Raw genomic sequence first — 15233 nt, forward strand, 5'->3', positions numbered from 1 at the left:
ATTTTATGTTTATGTGAATTATCTAGAAAGATATAGATTTAAACATTTGAATATTGTTTTTAGTTGCACACAACACCGAAGCAAAAAAGAAGAACAAAAAAGAAGGTTGATATGAACAAGCCCCGTTCCTCCTCCAGTTTTTGGTGTTGCTCATGACTTCTCCATGTTGCGCCTGCAACCTTATGTAGCAGGCGGTGAGGATGTCATCCAAAATTATGTATTGCATTCATATGATGTGCAGCATCGTTTGTTTAATTTCGTGTTAGATAGAGATTTTTGGAGCTCATTGTTTGGGCATACACACGACGGATGGTTGGAGTCAGCGGTAAATAAATTGTTAATTAATTCTTTTAAAAGTTAATTGTTTTTTAGTCAATAACAAAAGTATCATGTGTGCAGCATATGTCACACCCCAAAACCGGAACGGCGGAAACGTTCTGGGGTGGATGACGTTATGTCAAGTATCACAACACATGCATATAGTAATCAAAGTACAACAAAACATTGCATTAATAGTATAATTTTTACATGGTTACATTACATAGTATCAAGGTAATACAAGCAACATATATAAAGTGCTGCAAGGTACTTAAGCTATCTTCTTCAGCAGTTCCAGGGGATGTACCTGTCTAATTGCTGACCTGAGATTACAAGTTATTTGAAAAGCGAGTATCAGCATTTTTACAAATGCTGGTGAGTTCATAAGTATTTAATGTCATTTCATTCAGATAACTTGTTAAAGAAATAGTTTAAGAGGTTTCAGTGTATTAGAGTCTTTTCCAGAAAATCCTATATTTTCCTTAAATAAGCAGCCTTCTACCAAGACTGTTTCAGTGTATTGTGGTAAGAGATGGTTTTCCCTTAGTTGCTATTTTTATCAAAATATTGAATTGGATTATTTAAGAAAGCAAGAGACATCAGGGAATAATATATGCCTCAGCAGTGAGGACTGCTGACTAAGGCAAAGAATCATAGACTCCAGGAGGGTATCGAATTAACGAAACGCCTGGTTCAGTCTAACAAAGGGAAGACACAGACCCCGGAAGGTACCAAATGAAAGGTACAGCTGGTAAGATCTAAAACAGTGAATATAGAACGAAGACGATACTAAATGAAAAGTACATCTTGCAGGGTCAAAACAAAGACTACAGACCCCAGACAGTACCCAATGAAAGATACAGCTAGCAAGGTCGAAACAGAGACTATAGACCCCAGACAGTATCAAATGAAAGATACAGCTAGCAAGGTCGAAACAGAGACTATAGACCCCAGACAGTATCAAATGAAAGATACAGCTAGCAAGGTCGAAACAGAGACTATAGACCCCAGACAGTATCAAATGAAAGATACAGCTAGCAAGGTCGAAACAGAGACTATAGACCCCAGACAATATCAAATGAAAGATACAGCTAGCAAGGTCGAAACAGAGACTATAGACCCCAGATAGTATCAAATGAAAGATACAGCTAGCAAGGTCGAAACAGAGACTATAGACCCCAGACAGTATCAAATGAAAGATACAGCTAGCAAGGTCGAAACAGAGACTATAGACCCCAGACAGTATCAAATGAAAGATACAGCTAGCAAGGTCAAAACAGTGTGACTCTGAAAAGTGACCTCAGCATACAGTGTAAATTGTTGACGAAATACCGTTACCTTAAAGCCATGAATTATAAGGCAACCCAGGATACTCGTAACCATACTGACTAGAGTTCCAGACGCCCTACAAGCATCTATATAATGTGACATTTGTCACCCCTTGGCTTGGTGGGCCGTGGACTGTAGCTAGCAGTCAGGGTGCGGGGTTGTCAATCCCGTATAGGCCTATACACACAATGTCCGCTCTCCCTACAGGAGACTCTGGTTACCAACTAGACGACGGAGAAGGCCGCGTCCCGAAGATGCATCCCAAATAGAGGGTAGTGTGTTTCTTGAGAGGAGTGGGTTTCTAATGTAAGTGATATACTAGAGGTAAAGACTTTCGAACAGTGGGTAGTGTGCTTCTAAAGTAAGTGTAGAATAGAGGTAGAGATTCTTAACTGACTTGACTAGAGAATTTCCTGTATGTCCATACTCATATACATAGTATTTAACTAATGAGCCAAACGACCTTCGAACGGCTACCCGATCCCACCAGACCACATCTCAACGAAGAAAAGGAAATAGGGCCGACGAGCCTTTCTAAGTCTTTCAATCATTACTTATATATACCTATATAAGCACGGACATACATCTAACTATGACTAAGTGCGTTTTAAGTAGAAGTGATCCTTGTGAAGTAGTAGCGCCTCATAAGTGAAGTAAAAGCGTTCGCAAGTGAATTAGAAGTGTCGCACAAGTATAAGCGTATCATGAAGTAGAGGCGGCAATGAGTGAAGCGAAAGCGTATCAAGTATAAGTGAAGTAGAGTTGATATCAAGTATAAGCGAGGAAGAATCGTATCACTAAGTAAGAGGGTGAATAAGTATAAGCGTTATCAGGTATAAGTGACTTCAGGTATAAGCGAAAGCATTACAGAGTAGGAGTATAAAATAAGTATAAGCGAAGCAGCGGTATCTAACAATCAAAAGTGTTCATGAAAACCTTTGAAGACTTTATCACTCAGGAAAATCGCATTTGTATTTTTTGATAAAATGGGTGTGAAAATCTTTAGAAATCTTTGGGAATCCTTTATAAATCAGTTTGAAAATGAATGTTTGATAAGCTATGAAAGTAAGAACTTGAACAATTTAAAAACCCTTTTTGAAAGCCATTTACAGTGTCCTACTCAGTAAAGCAGTGTACAGTAGTAAAATCTTGTGCATGCGGGTTATCAATCACATGTGATTGATATGATAACTGGCATGTTTAACTTGTAATCCCCCCTATAAAACATTTAAAAGCATTTAAAAGGTTCATTCAGGGGTATGAACTCACCTGGTGTAAGTAGGTCCGACGAAGGTGTCGTTTAGGCGTTCGGGGTCACGCAAGGACTTGAACACACACAAGGACCTATTTTAACATATGATAACATATGTTCACATAAAATTAGCATATAATATACTAATTAAACAATTATACACACTCAAAGGAGTGGAAAACACTTTTGGTTGAGTGTTTGGGGTCCCGGGTAGCGTTTAAGGGTGCTAAGGGTCTCTTATCAATTGTGGAACTTTGCTAAACTCAAATATCAAGAGTGTAAAGGGGTTTAAAGCATCAATATGGACCAAACAAGGAGTTTACGGCCCAACCTAAGGGAGTTTACGGCCGTAAACTCCCAAGGTCATAATCCTTGGGTGTTTGATGCTTCTAGCTTGTTCATAGAATTATTCTAAGCACTTTTCCTAAAAGGCATGAGTGGAATTGAGGCCTTTAAGGGTATGCTATAGGAGTTTACGGCCTAGGAACTCTCCCAAGGGAGTTTACGGCCGTAAACTCTCAATCTTTGAGTTTAGTGAAGTTTCAAGCCTCTAATGCCTTTCTAGGATTTCTCTATGAAGTTTGATGCTATTATGGGTGATTAAAACCAACATTTGAGGGGGTTTTGGGGAGTTTACGGCCTAGAAAATGCTTGGGCCGTAAACTCCAAGAAATCCCTCATTTTTCTTGTGTTTAAGCCCTTAATTCCTTTCTAGCATTTTATGGTAATTGTCTAAGGCCATTAGGGGGGCAAAAATCACACTTTTGGGCATGATTTAGGGAGTTTACGGCCTTGACCAAGTCTGGTCCGTAAACTCCTTTCTTTAATTCATTTTGGAGTGTTTCAAGGGTCTAAACTCAAGAGGTTATGTCCCTAAATTATGTAATAAGCCCTAGGATGAGTTTGGGAGTGTTTTGGGGCACTTTTGACATGATTTTTGAGGAGTTTACGGCCTAAGCTTGTGCTTGGGCCGTAAACTCTTGTTTGAGTCCTAAAATCATGCATTTTAATGTTTAAACACCCCTAGGCTATATCCCCTAATTATTTCCAGGCTTATGGACAAGTTTAGAGGCATGTTTGGCACCATTTTAGGGGTTTACGGCCCTAGAATGTTCCTGGGCCGTAAACTCCTTATACCATGCCTTCTTGGATGATTTTTGGGCTAAAAACATAAATCAATACGTTTAGAATACGCTAGGGTAAGCGGACTTACAATATGGAAGCGTTTGGTTGCGAATTCGGGGCGAAAACGGGTCTAGAGAGAGAGTATAGAGAGAGAGTGTAAAAAGTCTCCCATTTGACTCCACTCACCCATATATAGGTTTCACAGTCGGGGCTTAGTGGAATTTTACCCGATACTGCCGTTAAACGGGGCTTTTGGTCGCACCCAATTTAGTGGTCGTAATAATAAAACTTGACATTTTCTAATGAATGAAAATGTGTGCCCTGTGTTGTTATTCCCTTTTATCACGACTTAACGGCATGTTAAAGGTAATCACTGGAAAGGTTTATTAAATTGATGCCCTCTAATTAACGGAACTTTTATACAGTGGAATATTCCGTTAACGGTAACGGGGAACTGTAACGGGACAACTTGGGTTGTCACATCATCCCCCCGTTAGAGGGAATTTCGTCCCGAAATTTAGGTCTAGGCAAGGAAGTAGGTATGAATGGCCAAGTAGAGGGAAGGGAGTACTTCCTATACGGTTGCCCTCGCATTCCCAAGTGATTTCTAGTCTGTGTTTGTCCTTCTCACAGACCTTCACATAAGGGATGTGGATTCCGTCTAGTGTAGCCAGCGGGTTTCGACTGGTGTATCTATGAAGTCAGGGTTCTCGATGGATTCTATCAAGATGAGCGAGGACGAAAAGTGTTGTCGGATAATCGCATCTCAAGTCTAAGAAGTGGATCGGTCGAATGTAAATCTTGTGGTATACCCGAAAGTAGTAGTGGTCTGAAAAGGATTAGACCAAATCTCCATGAGTATTCTCGGATGGTCCTACGCTCTCGGAAGGGTAGAGCCTTTCAGTACTTAGAACATAGTGTACTTCTATGGCAAGATCATCACTGGCGTGATCGCCATTTCGAAGTTCCTAACGTTCTCTCTTGTACTGGTAGTGTAGTCCTTCGGGTTGGTTCTTAGGAATCTCAAGTGGTCTCCAGTTTCATGCTTTCTTTCCACTGGATGATAGAGGCTTCCTAGATCGTCAAGTGGGTTGAGCGATTATGGTTATCAGTTTGCTATAGAGTGTCTATCCCAAGCTTCTGCAAAATGGACCTGCACTAACGACGCTTGAGATACGGAAACCCTGAGAATCGGGGAGACAGGGCTTCACCAGACGAGTGTTGGATTATCTCGGGAGGTGGTTCTACTATCTCTGCTTGAGATAGGATTCGGGGAACACCTATTAGTCCAAGGAATCTCTAAGACTGGGGTTTATTCTAGTGTGGAAAGTGCGTGCTCCGACGTAATCCCTCGACTAACACCAAGGTTGGTGTCGAGTCTATAATCTTTTCGGGATTCCGGGTCATGAGATTTAACACAACTACCTTCGCACCTGATCAAGTATTCTTGGCTGCGAAGGTTACCCTGTGGTTCTCGGTATTCTAGTGTTTACTTCGGAGAATGAAATCTATCGTCTTCAAGGCGACGGCGATTTCCTCCTTGCGAAAGGGTGGAGGATGATAAGCACTACCTGCCTAAAACTGGGTAGGCAAGGTGCCTGAGTAATCAGAGCATAAATTGCAACTACTCTTCCGAAGGTTCTAAGTTTTCTCGGTCTAAGTCAAATCTAGTGGGTATAGGGTCTCTTCACTCGGAACTTTACTAGTTCATTCCGCAGTAGTTCTCTTGATTTCTGCTCCTATGTTATCGAATGGGGTGAAAGTGTTTTGCGAAGAGGTTTGTGGTAGAGCTCATGCTTAGCCTAACCGCCAATACTTGATGGATGCCAGCCGTATACCTGGTTATAGTGGTCAGCCTCATGAGTTCTATTCTCTGGGTTCACGAACCTGATGTGCGAGGTGAGAAGGGTCTCCCAGGGGACTCAACGGAGTATGCCTCGGATGGTTGCCGTTTTCTGAGGTATCTGCAATGCCTTTCACTTCGGTGTTCATTTGACTACGAGGGGTCGGTCGACGGCGTGGGGTACCCTCACTTGAGTACTTCGGAAGGTTTGAGATAAGAGGAACAATTGACGAATTGCATTAGATGTGATTATTTGTGTTAGGTTCAGGTTCGGAGGAACCTTTATTTGCCGACATGGCCATGGAGAAAGCTCACAGCACGAAGAATGTACACATGGTTGCACGAAGTTAAACCATGCTCAATAGAGTCGTCGAAGTTGGCACACTTCGACATGATATAAAGTGAAGATCGATAGAGTCATGTGCCGAACAGGCACACAAGTTCTAGGCGTCTCGGGTTCCGTCCTATGTATCGCTACCGCGGATACTTGGACCGATAGAGTCGACGCGGAACTATAGGGAGTTCTAAGTGTTTCCGAATAGGGTATCTTTTCATGAACGAATTCTCACAAGGCATTTCTATAATCGCCTCACATATACTAGTCATGTATATTTAAGGTGGGGAGGACTGTTGACTGAGCGACCCCGCCCTAAATCCACAACCAAACGAGGAACAGGAAATGAGGCGGCATTCGCTCACTCTAGGTCTGTCCATCTCAAATATACATGGTCGTAACGTATATGTTTAGCCATCATAGTTTTACTTAATGAATTTTAAATTTTATAACAGTGTTGCGACTTTCGCCTTACTGGAAAGAATTTATACTTGAATTAGTCTTTTATTGTTCTTAGCTTAGTTATCCGGGATCGAGAGACGTACCAAAAATCTAACGAGTTTCCTTGCTGCTTCTTCCTAAGCAGTAGTGTCAGGCTCCTTTTGTGTCTTTGTCTTCCTCTTCAGTTGGGCAATCCCTCTTAAAGTGTCCCATTTTACCACATAGGTGGCAAACTATACGGGTCGCCACATTGGTGGTTGGTGTAATGAACTCAACCGGGGTTCTGCAGACAAGAGCAGTATGCCCCAGCATGTGGCACCTAGCACAATAGAGTTCCCGGCAGGTACCATGATGATGGTAGCTGCACTTGCTGCAGTGGGGAAGGTCTCCTAGGTATGGTCTTCTTGAGGTCGGGAGGGAAGGATTTACAAGGTTATCGACTGCCTCAGCTCGTTGCCCTTCGGAAGGTCCTGGAGCCGAGGTACTTCCCTCCTCTATCTTGAGTTTTCTCTTTAGTGGGTTCAGTGGAGGTTCTTGGGTGGCTGAGTGTGGAAGAGTGGGTTGCTGTCGTCCATTGCCAGGATTGGAAATCCCAACAGGGCCCTTGCTAACATTGGCGTTGTTAGCATTCAGGTGAGCCATGACAGCTACTACGGCTGTTGAGACTGCAGCTTGGAACGTAGCTTCATCGAATAAGAGGGCAGGTTTCTTGCTTGCGGATTGGTTACGCTTCTTTGGTGGCATGGTTTTTCCTACACGGGGAGGAATACAAGGTAATGAGAGACGATGGTTAACCCTGGACATTTATGTCCTGAACGTATTAGGCATAAACTTTTCCCGTGCCTCGGGTACTGTCTGTCTGAGTGTCGACCTACATCCCTATGATGTAGTCCCGGTAATCAAGGTAAGAATATGAGTATCGGAAAAAGGTCGTAAGATGCGAGTCGTTCCTACTAAGTTACCTTTATACTGGGATAAGTTTCACTCTCCGGCCTGGAGAGATATGAGAACGGTTCGGAACGAGACTTGCGGAAAGAGAGACCCTCAAGGGCAGATGGCTAAAATTCTCTCATTAGAGATGCGGGAATCTGCCCTATTCGTGTATCTGGCAACCGGAAACGACGATTTACCTAACACATAGCGTGAGTAGTGTAACCACTAACTCACTAAATTGCATCATTTTAAGGGTGAATTATCGTGACGAATACGAGGAAAAGACAATTCCCGAGTTCCATGTACTGGCTCCCTCGGTCTGTGTTGTGTTTTTGACTGGAATCGGCGTTGGTTTCCTCCGGGTAGTTTCCTAGGGTTCTCTTCTCGTATGGACTTATTGAATTTCTACTCCGCCTTCCTTCTGATTCCAACTGTGGGTGTCATCATTTCATGATGGATGACTGGGAATCTCCGAAGTTTAAGCGAATCTCTCACCATTGTCCCTAAGAGAATATGGTCACTTGGTGCATTCAATAGTCTCGACCCAGTTCATTTATTTCCGAACAGGAAATTTTCTCAATGAATCTCCTCAGGGTCGAAATCAACTCTTCTGTCAAGCACTGAAGTGGGTAGGGTTTTTCTATAGGGTTCGCGCGAGAATGGAAATGTCTAAAGAACCCTAAGGGATTATTAACATTCCTCTGTATGATCCATATCGAGTCCTGCTACGATTACACAGGGTATACAAATCATATATAGCTTAGATCCGATATGCTTTCGAATATGTGATACTACTCCAGAACCACATCCCAACGAGGAAAAGGAAATAGAGCAAAACCACACATTCTCAGCCTATGGGGTCCTTATTATATATAACCTTGGGAGTACACCCTCTGTAGTTGTAGGTATATCAACAAGGATCTTTTTAGTTATTCACGCAAGGTTGTTTATAGGTTCTAAAATACCCCCATGGTATTTTAATTCTTGATTGAGTCTTATCTTCTGATTATGATTCTGGGATTGGTGTGGATCTTTTAGCGTTCCAAAATACTCCTATAGTATTTTAACTTTATGTTTGGCTCTAGAATTCCTATTTGGTAAGTTTCAGATCAGCTGCACACCACTATCACTCCCGACCACACGTTCATCGCATCTCGGATAAATGTAGTTGATCAGGATACATTTATCCCAGCTCACGATTGTTGGATAAGGTGTCTAAGTCCATAACTATTTCGGGCTTGTACTTGACCCGACCCGGCATGGTCCATTTGGGTTGCATGGCACCATGCAATTGGATAGACTAAATGAGAGAAATAACACTTGGAGATTATTAATATATTATAAGTTCTAATATATTAATAATATTATTTGATTAGTTGATCAAAGAATTAATTTGGAATTAATTAAGTGATCAAAGGATAACTAATTAAATATATGGGTTGATTGTGTAAATCATCCATATCTTGTATAGTGGGCTAAGAGGCTCCATGGATTATCAAGTTGGGTTCTACCCATAGGATGCTCCATGGATGCTCCATGGGAGTTACAAACCCATGGGTCATGGAAATGAAGAGTCATGACACATTAGGGTTTACATGGTGTAACCCTAGATGTGTCAACACTATATAAGAAGCATATTCTCCACCAAAAATTGGGACTACTAAGGAAACAAGAGGGCTTGGCCGATTTTTGAGAAGTGTGTGTTATCTCAAGAGTCTTTCCAAGAGCATTTGGTGTTGTGTGAAGCATTTGAGGCATCATACTTGGGGTGCTAGGCTCACAAGGTTTCAAGGAACACAAGCAACAACAAGGTAAGTTATTCTATCTATGATTCAAGTTAAAATTGTTCCCCATGTATGCTAGATAGGAATATAACCTTGGAATTCAACTTTGCATGATAATTAGACAAACATAGATCCAAGGTTATTAGGGTTGCATGTACACTTAGGAAGTGTTAGAATGCTCAAAACCCATCAGTGGTATCAGAGCCTAGGCTTGTTTGTTTGTTATTTGTGCTTAAAAGTTGAAGAAAGTCGAAAATCTTGCTGTCTGACTGATGGACTCGGCGAGTCCATGGGGAGGACTCGACGAGTTCACGTGTATCTTCAACCTACTCGGCGAGTAGGTTTATGCACTCGGCGAGTAGGGTCGACAGAGTGCAGAATTTCGACTTGTGTTGCTGGAAATGGATTAGAATCATTACCCTAAAATGTTTTGGTACTTGAAAACTTATTTTAGAAGGTGTAATGTCTTTTCTAACTCATTTACAACAACTAGTTATCAAAATTACAAAGATTAAATGTGATTTTGATTCTTGAAAGTGTTCATGTTCATGTTCTTGTTCTTATGATGTTTAGATGATCATAGGAATTATTTGTAACCTATGTGGTAGATTAATTCATGATCATAATGTGTTTTAATGGAGTCCATAACTTGTCCTCAAGTTATGGAAAACCAAAAGTCTCTTGGATTAAAAAACCATTAAAAGAACACAAGAGTTAGAAAAATGAAAAGTTCTCATTTTATTACTCTATTAAACTCATAAGTTACAAGAAATGAAAAGTTTTGAAAGTTTACAAAACTTGCCCTCAAGTTTTGGAACAAGTAAAGTTAAGTTAAAACTTTAGTTCCAACCCCTAGAATTTTAAAAGTTAAAATTCAACCCTTATACTTATATTATTATGATTTAATAATTATATATATATATGTATAAGAACAAAGTCGTCTTACCGCTAGTACGCCTCATTCACGAAGCCGGTCTATAAGGTGGGTATAAGGTTGTTGCCTATAAAATGGTGACTTAATGGGTGTCCACTCTCACCGACCGCTTGCTTGATCGGTGGAGGGTCGTTAGCCGAACGGGTAAGACAAGGACTTATTAATTCTCATTCAAAGTATGATGAATATTATAAAGTAACTAAATGTTTTATTAAATTCCCAATCTTAGTTACTTTAGGAAAAATGTGAATAAGGTGCTATTCCATGAAATTACACTTTACACTTTGATTAAGTCGTTGGTGGAGCGTGTGTGGTTAACCGGCACACTAACTTGGACTTAACAAGGTAGGTAAAGGGTGACTTAGGGTTTATTATAGTATCGATGGAGCGTGTGTGGTTAACCGGCACATCGATTGAGTGATAAACTTTAAGGGTACCAAGTGATTTGCATGGTTACTTCACACCTCGTTTTGTGATCCTCGGTATCCCAGTCACAAAACTTGGAGGGCACACTCGAGATTGAAACATGCCTTTGAAAAGTTCATTGAATCTCAAAGAATCTAGGAATTTCTAAGAACCATTCAAAAAACCTAATAGTAAAATATTGCGGTTTTCGTGGTGGAAATTGGTGAATCGTCATTCACCTACCTTTCAAATATGATATAGCTTAGATTACGGCATACCTCTTCTAAGTTATATTATATTGTGATTGGATCCTAGCCTTAATATTACATTTGGGTGTTTTATTAAGGACTCTTTTATATCTAAACTAATCTTGTCCTAATTCCTTCAGATGTCTTTCAACAATGCTTCTGGCTCTAATCCTAATGGCTCCTTTTCCCTTATGAACTTGTGTGGGAAAGTCACCTTTGATGGATCCAACTTTAATGAGTGGATCAGAAACATCAGGATGATTACCCGCTACGAGGACAAAGAATATGTCCTTGACAAGGAGCTTAAGGAGATTAATGAGTCCACTGCAACTCCTCAGGAGATCGCTGAATTTCGGGCGCATGAAAGGGATGCTACGAAAGTGGCTTGCATCATGACGGCCACGATGACAGCGGAACTCCAAAAGTCTTATGAAGATTTCTATCCTTATGACATGCACCAAGATTTGATGGAAAGATACCATCAAAGTGCAAGACAAGAGAGGTATGAAATCATCTGCTCCATGATAACAACCATGATGAAGGACGGGGAATCCGTCACGAGCCACATGCAGAAAATGCAAAGGTATGTGGATCGTTTGCTGAAGCTTAATGTGAACTTCCCGGAGGATCTTGCAATAGATATTATTTTGCATTCCTTACCATCGTGCTATGATCAATTCCGCATGACATATCACATGAACAAGGAAGAAGTCACCCTCAGCAAACTTCAGGGACTTCTCAAGACCGCAGAAACAGGTCTTAAGGGGAAGTCGGTTGCTATCACTCCTACTCAAAACTCTACTCCGGTTTTGGCAATCGGGAAGAATCGAGGGAGGAAGAGAAAGAGCTCTTCTAAGGGTACCAAGGCTCGGACCCTTGATGGCTCTTCTTCAAGTGGAACCAAGAAAGGTTTCGTTACTCCTTCTTCTGACCCAAAAGAGGCTGAATGCTTCTATTGCCATGAAAAAGCTCATTGGAAGCGGAACTGCCCAAAATACCAGCAAGATGTGAAGGATGGGAAAGTTAAACCCAACCATGCAGGTATTTACACTATCATTTCTAATAACTCATCCCATTCTAAATCTTGGGTCCTTGATACCGGGTGTGGTATTCACAGTTGTTGTGACTTGCAGGGACTAAGAAGAAGTGAGGATGTGGAGCAAGGAAGGATAAACTTGATCATGGGGAATAGGAAAGCTATACCTGTTACCAAGATTGGAGTTTATACTTTATCGCTAAGTAGTGGGTTTAGTTTAGATTTGAATAAGTGTTGTTATTCGCCAGGAATGGCAAGAAATATTATTTCCTTTCATGCTTTGTACAAACAAGGGTTTACCTTTTCATTTAATAATGAAGTTGGTTCTATAGATGTTTTCTATAATAATGTCTTTTATTTTAAAGCATTACCTTGTGATGGTGTGTATGAAGCTGTATCTGTTGTAGATAACTTGGGAAATAATGTTTTGTGTATTGATTCTACTAATAATAACTTGGATAAAGCATCTTTATGGCATTGTCGTCTTGGACATATAAGCAAGAAACGCATAGGCCAACTCCAAAAGGATGGAGTCTTGGAGTCGTTTGACCTAAAGTCAGATGATAGTTGCGAATCATGCTTACTTGGAAAAATGACAAAGTCACCCTTCACAGGTTCATGTGAGAGGGGTGAAGGTTTGTTGGACCTTATACACACGGATGTGTGTGGACCATTCAAACATGCCACAAGGGATGCTAATCGTTATTATTTGACTTTTACTGATGATTATAGTAGATATGGATATGTCTACTTGATCAAGCATAAGTCAGAGACTTTCGAGAGGTTTAAGGAATTCAAACAGGAAGTCGAGAATCAATTGGGCAGGAACATTAAGATGCTTCGATCCGATCGTGGTGGTGAGTATCTTAGTTCAGAGTTCCTCGACTATCTAAGGGAATGTGGGATAGTCTCACAATTGACACCTCCCAGGACACCACAGTTGAATGGTGTGGCTGAGAGGCGTAATCGAACCTTGTTAGATATGGTTCGTTCCATGATGAGTCGAGCTACGCTACCAATCTCATTCTGGGGGTATGCCTTAGAGACTGCCGCCCATATTCTTAATCTAGTCCCTACAAAGAAAGTTGCCAAAACTCCTCACGAGATGTGGACTGGTAAAGTACCTAAACTAGACCACATCAAGATTTGGGGTTGCGAGGCTTTCGTGAGACGCGAGACTCATGATAAGCTCGAACCTCGAAGCGAGAGGTGTATTTTCATCGGTTACCCACAGCGATCCTTTGGTTACCTCTTCTACAGACCTAGTGACAATGTGGTCTTTGTAGCAAGAAGAGGAGTCTTTCGAGAAAGAGAGTTTATAAGCCAAGGAGACAGTGGGAGGCAAATTGATCTTGAAGAAATTCAAGAATCAAGCGGTGAAGGAACTTCAAACTCTAGCCCTCAACTTGAGGAGGAAACTCCTGTTGAGCCAATTGACAAATCTGTACCTCTGAGACGTTCCACGAGAGTTAGGAGTGCACCTGAGCATTACTATGGATTCCATATTACTGCAGAAGGTGAGACACTTATTAGTGATGAAACACTAGTAAGTCAAGATGACCCTAACAGCTACGAGGAAGCCATGGCAGGCCCCGAGTCTGCTAAATGGAAAGAGGCTATGGATAGCGAGATACAATCCATGTATGACAATCAAGTTTGGAACTTGGTAGAAAATGTACCAGGTCGTAAGACAGTAGGGTGCAAATGGGTCTTCAAGAAGAAGACCGACATGGATGGTAAAGTACACACTTATAAGGCTAGACTGGTTGCAAAGGGCTTCTCTCAAATTCCTGGAGTGGACTATGATGAGACCTTTTCTCCGGTAGCCAAGATTAAGTCTATTCGGGTTCTGTTAGCCATAGCTGCATTTCATGATTATGAAATATGGCAGATGGATGTCAAAACCGCTTTCCTTAATGGGAAGTTGGCTGAAGATGTTTACATGAGTCAGCCAGAGGGTTTTGTCAGCAACGAGTACCCTAATAGAGTGTGTAAGCTTGAGAAATCCATTTATGGATTGAAGCAAGCACCTCGCAGATGGAATCTTTGCTTTGATGAAAAGGTCAAGGAATTTGGCTTTTCTAGGAGTGAAGATGAATCTTGTGTGTATGTCAAGGCTAGTGGGAGTATAGTTAGCTTTTTGGTATTGTATGTGGATGACATACTACTCATAGGAAACGACATTCCAACCCTGCAGGAAGTAAAGTCCTGGCTTGGGAAGTGTTTCGCTATGAAGGACCTTGGTGAAGCTGCCTATATTCTAGGGATAAGAATCTTGAGAGATCGGAGTAAAAGACTAATTGGACTTAGTCAGAGTACCTACTTGGATAAGGTGCTGAAGAGATTCAGCATGCAGGACTCCAAGAAAGGAGAGTTACCCATCCAGAGTAACACCAGGTTGAGTAAGACACAAAGCCCTAGCACTGAGGCTGAGATAGCAGAAATGAGTCGAACACCTTATGCTTCGGCTGTAGGATCGATCATGTATGCTATGACGTGTACTCGACCCGATGTAGCTTTTGCCTTGAGCATGGTTAGCAGGTATCAGGCGAACCCTGGCAAGGCACACTGGACTGCGGTAAAGAATATCCTCAAGTACCTACGGAGGACTAAGGACTGGGTCCTTACCCTCGGTGGGAGTGATGACTTGAGAGTTGTTGGGTATAGTGATGCTAGCTTCCAGACTGATAGGGATAATTTCCGCTCTCAGTCGGGCTGGGTCTTTACCCTAAACGGAGGAGCAATTTCTTGGAAGAGTTCCAAGCAAGAGACAGTGGCAGATTCTACTTGTGAATCAGAGTATATTGCAGCTAGCGAAGCAGCAAAGGAAGCGATATGGCTGAAGAACTTCATTGGAGACCTTGGAGTTGTACCAGCTATTAAAGAGCCAATGGAAATTTTCTGTGATAGTGAAAGTGCTGTTGCCTTAGCCAAGGAACCAAGGGATCATGGGAGATCCAGACACATCGACAGAAAATACCATTTCATTAGACATCGGATCGAAGAAGGACTCCTCGTGGCAAAGAGGGTATCATCAGATGAGAACCCAGCAGATCCCCTCACGAAGGGACTGAGTAGGGTTAAGCATCTCCAGCATGCTCGGAGCATAGGGCTGAAGGATGATATAAGTTTTAGTAGTTAGATAACCCAGAAATTTGTAAAGTGTAATTGACATTAGATGATGAATAAAAGGAATTTTATTTATGAGTAAAGTGTTGCTATCTCTTGTCGATCGTTTACTATATTTCTTT

The sequence above is a fragment of the Lactuca serriola genome, chromosome 1 (assembly GCF_051521515.1).
Source record: "Lactuca serriola cultivar US96UC23 chromosome 1, Lser_US96UC23_V15, whole genome shotgun sequence".
Classification (NCBI taxonomy): domain Eukaryota; kingdom Viridiplantae; phylum Streptophyta; class Magnoliopsida; order Asterales; family Asteraceae; genus Lactuca; species Lactuca serriola.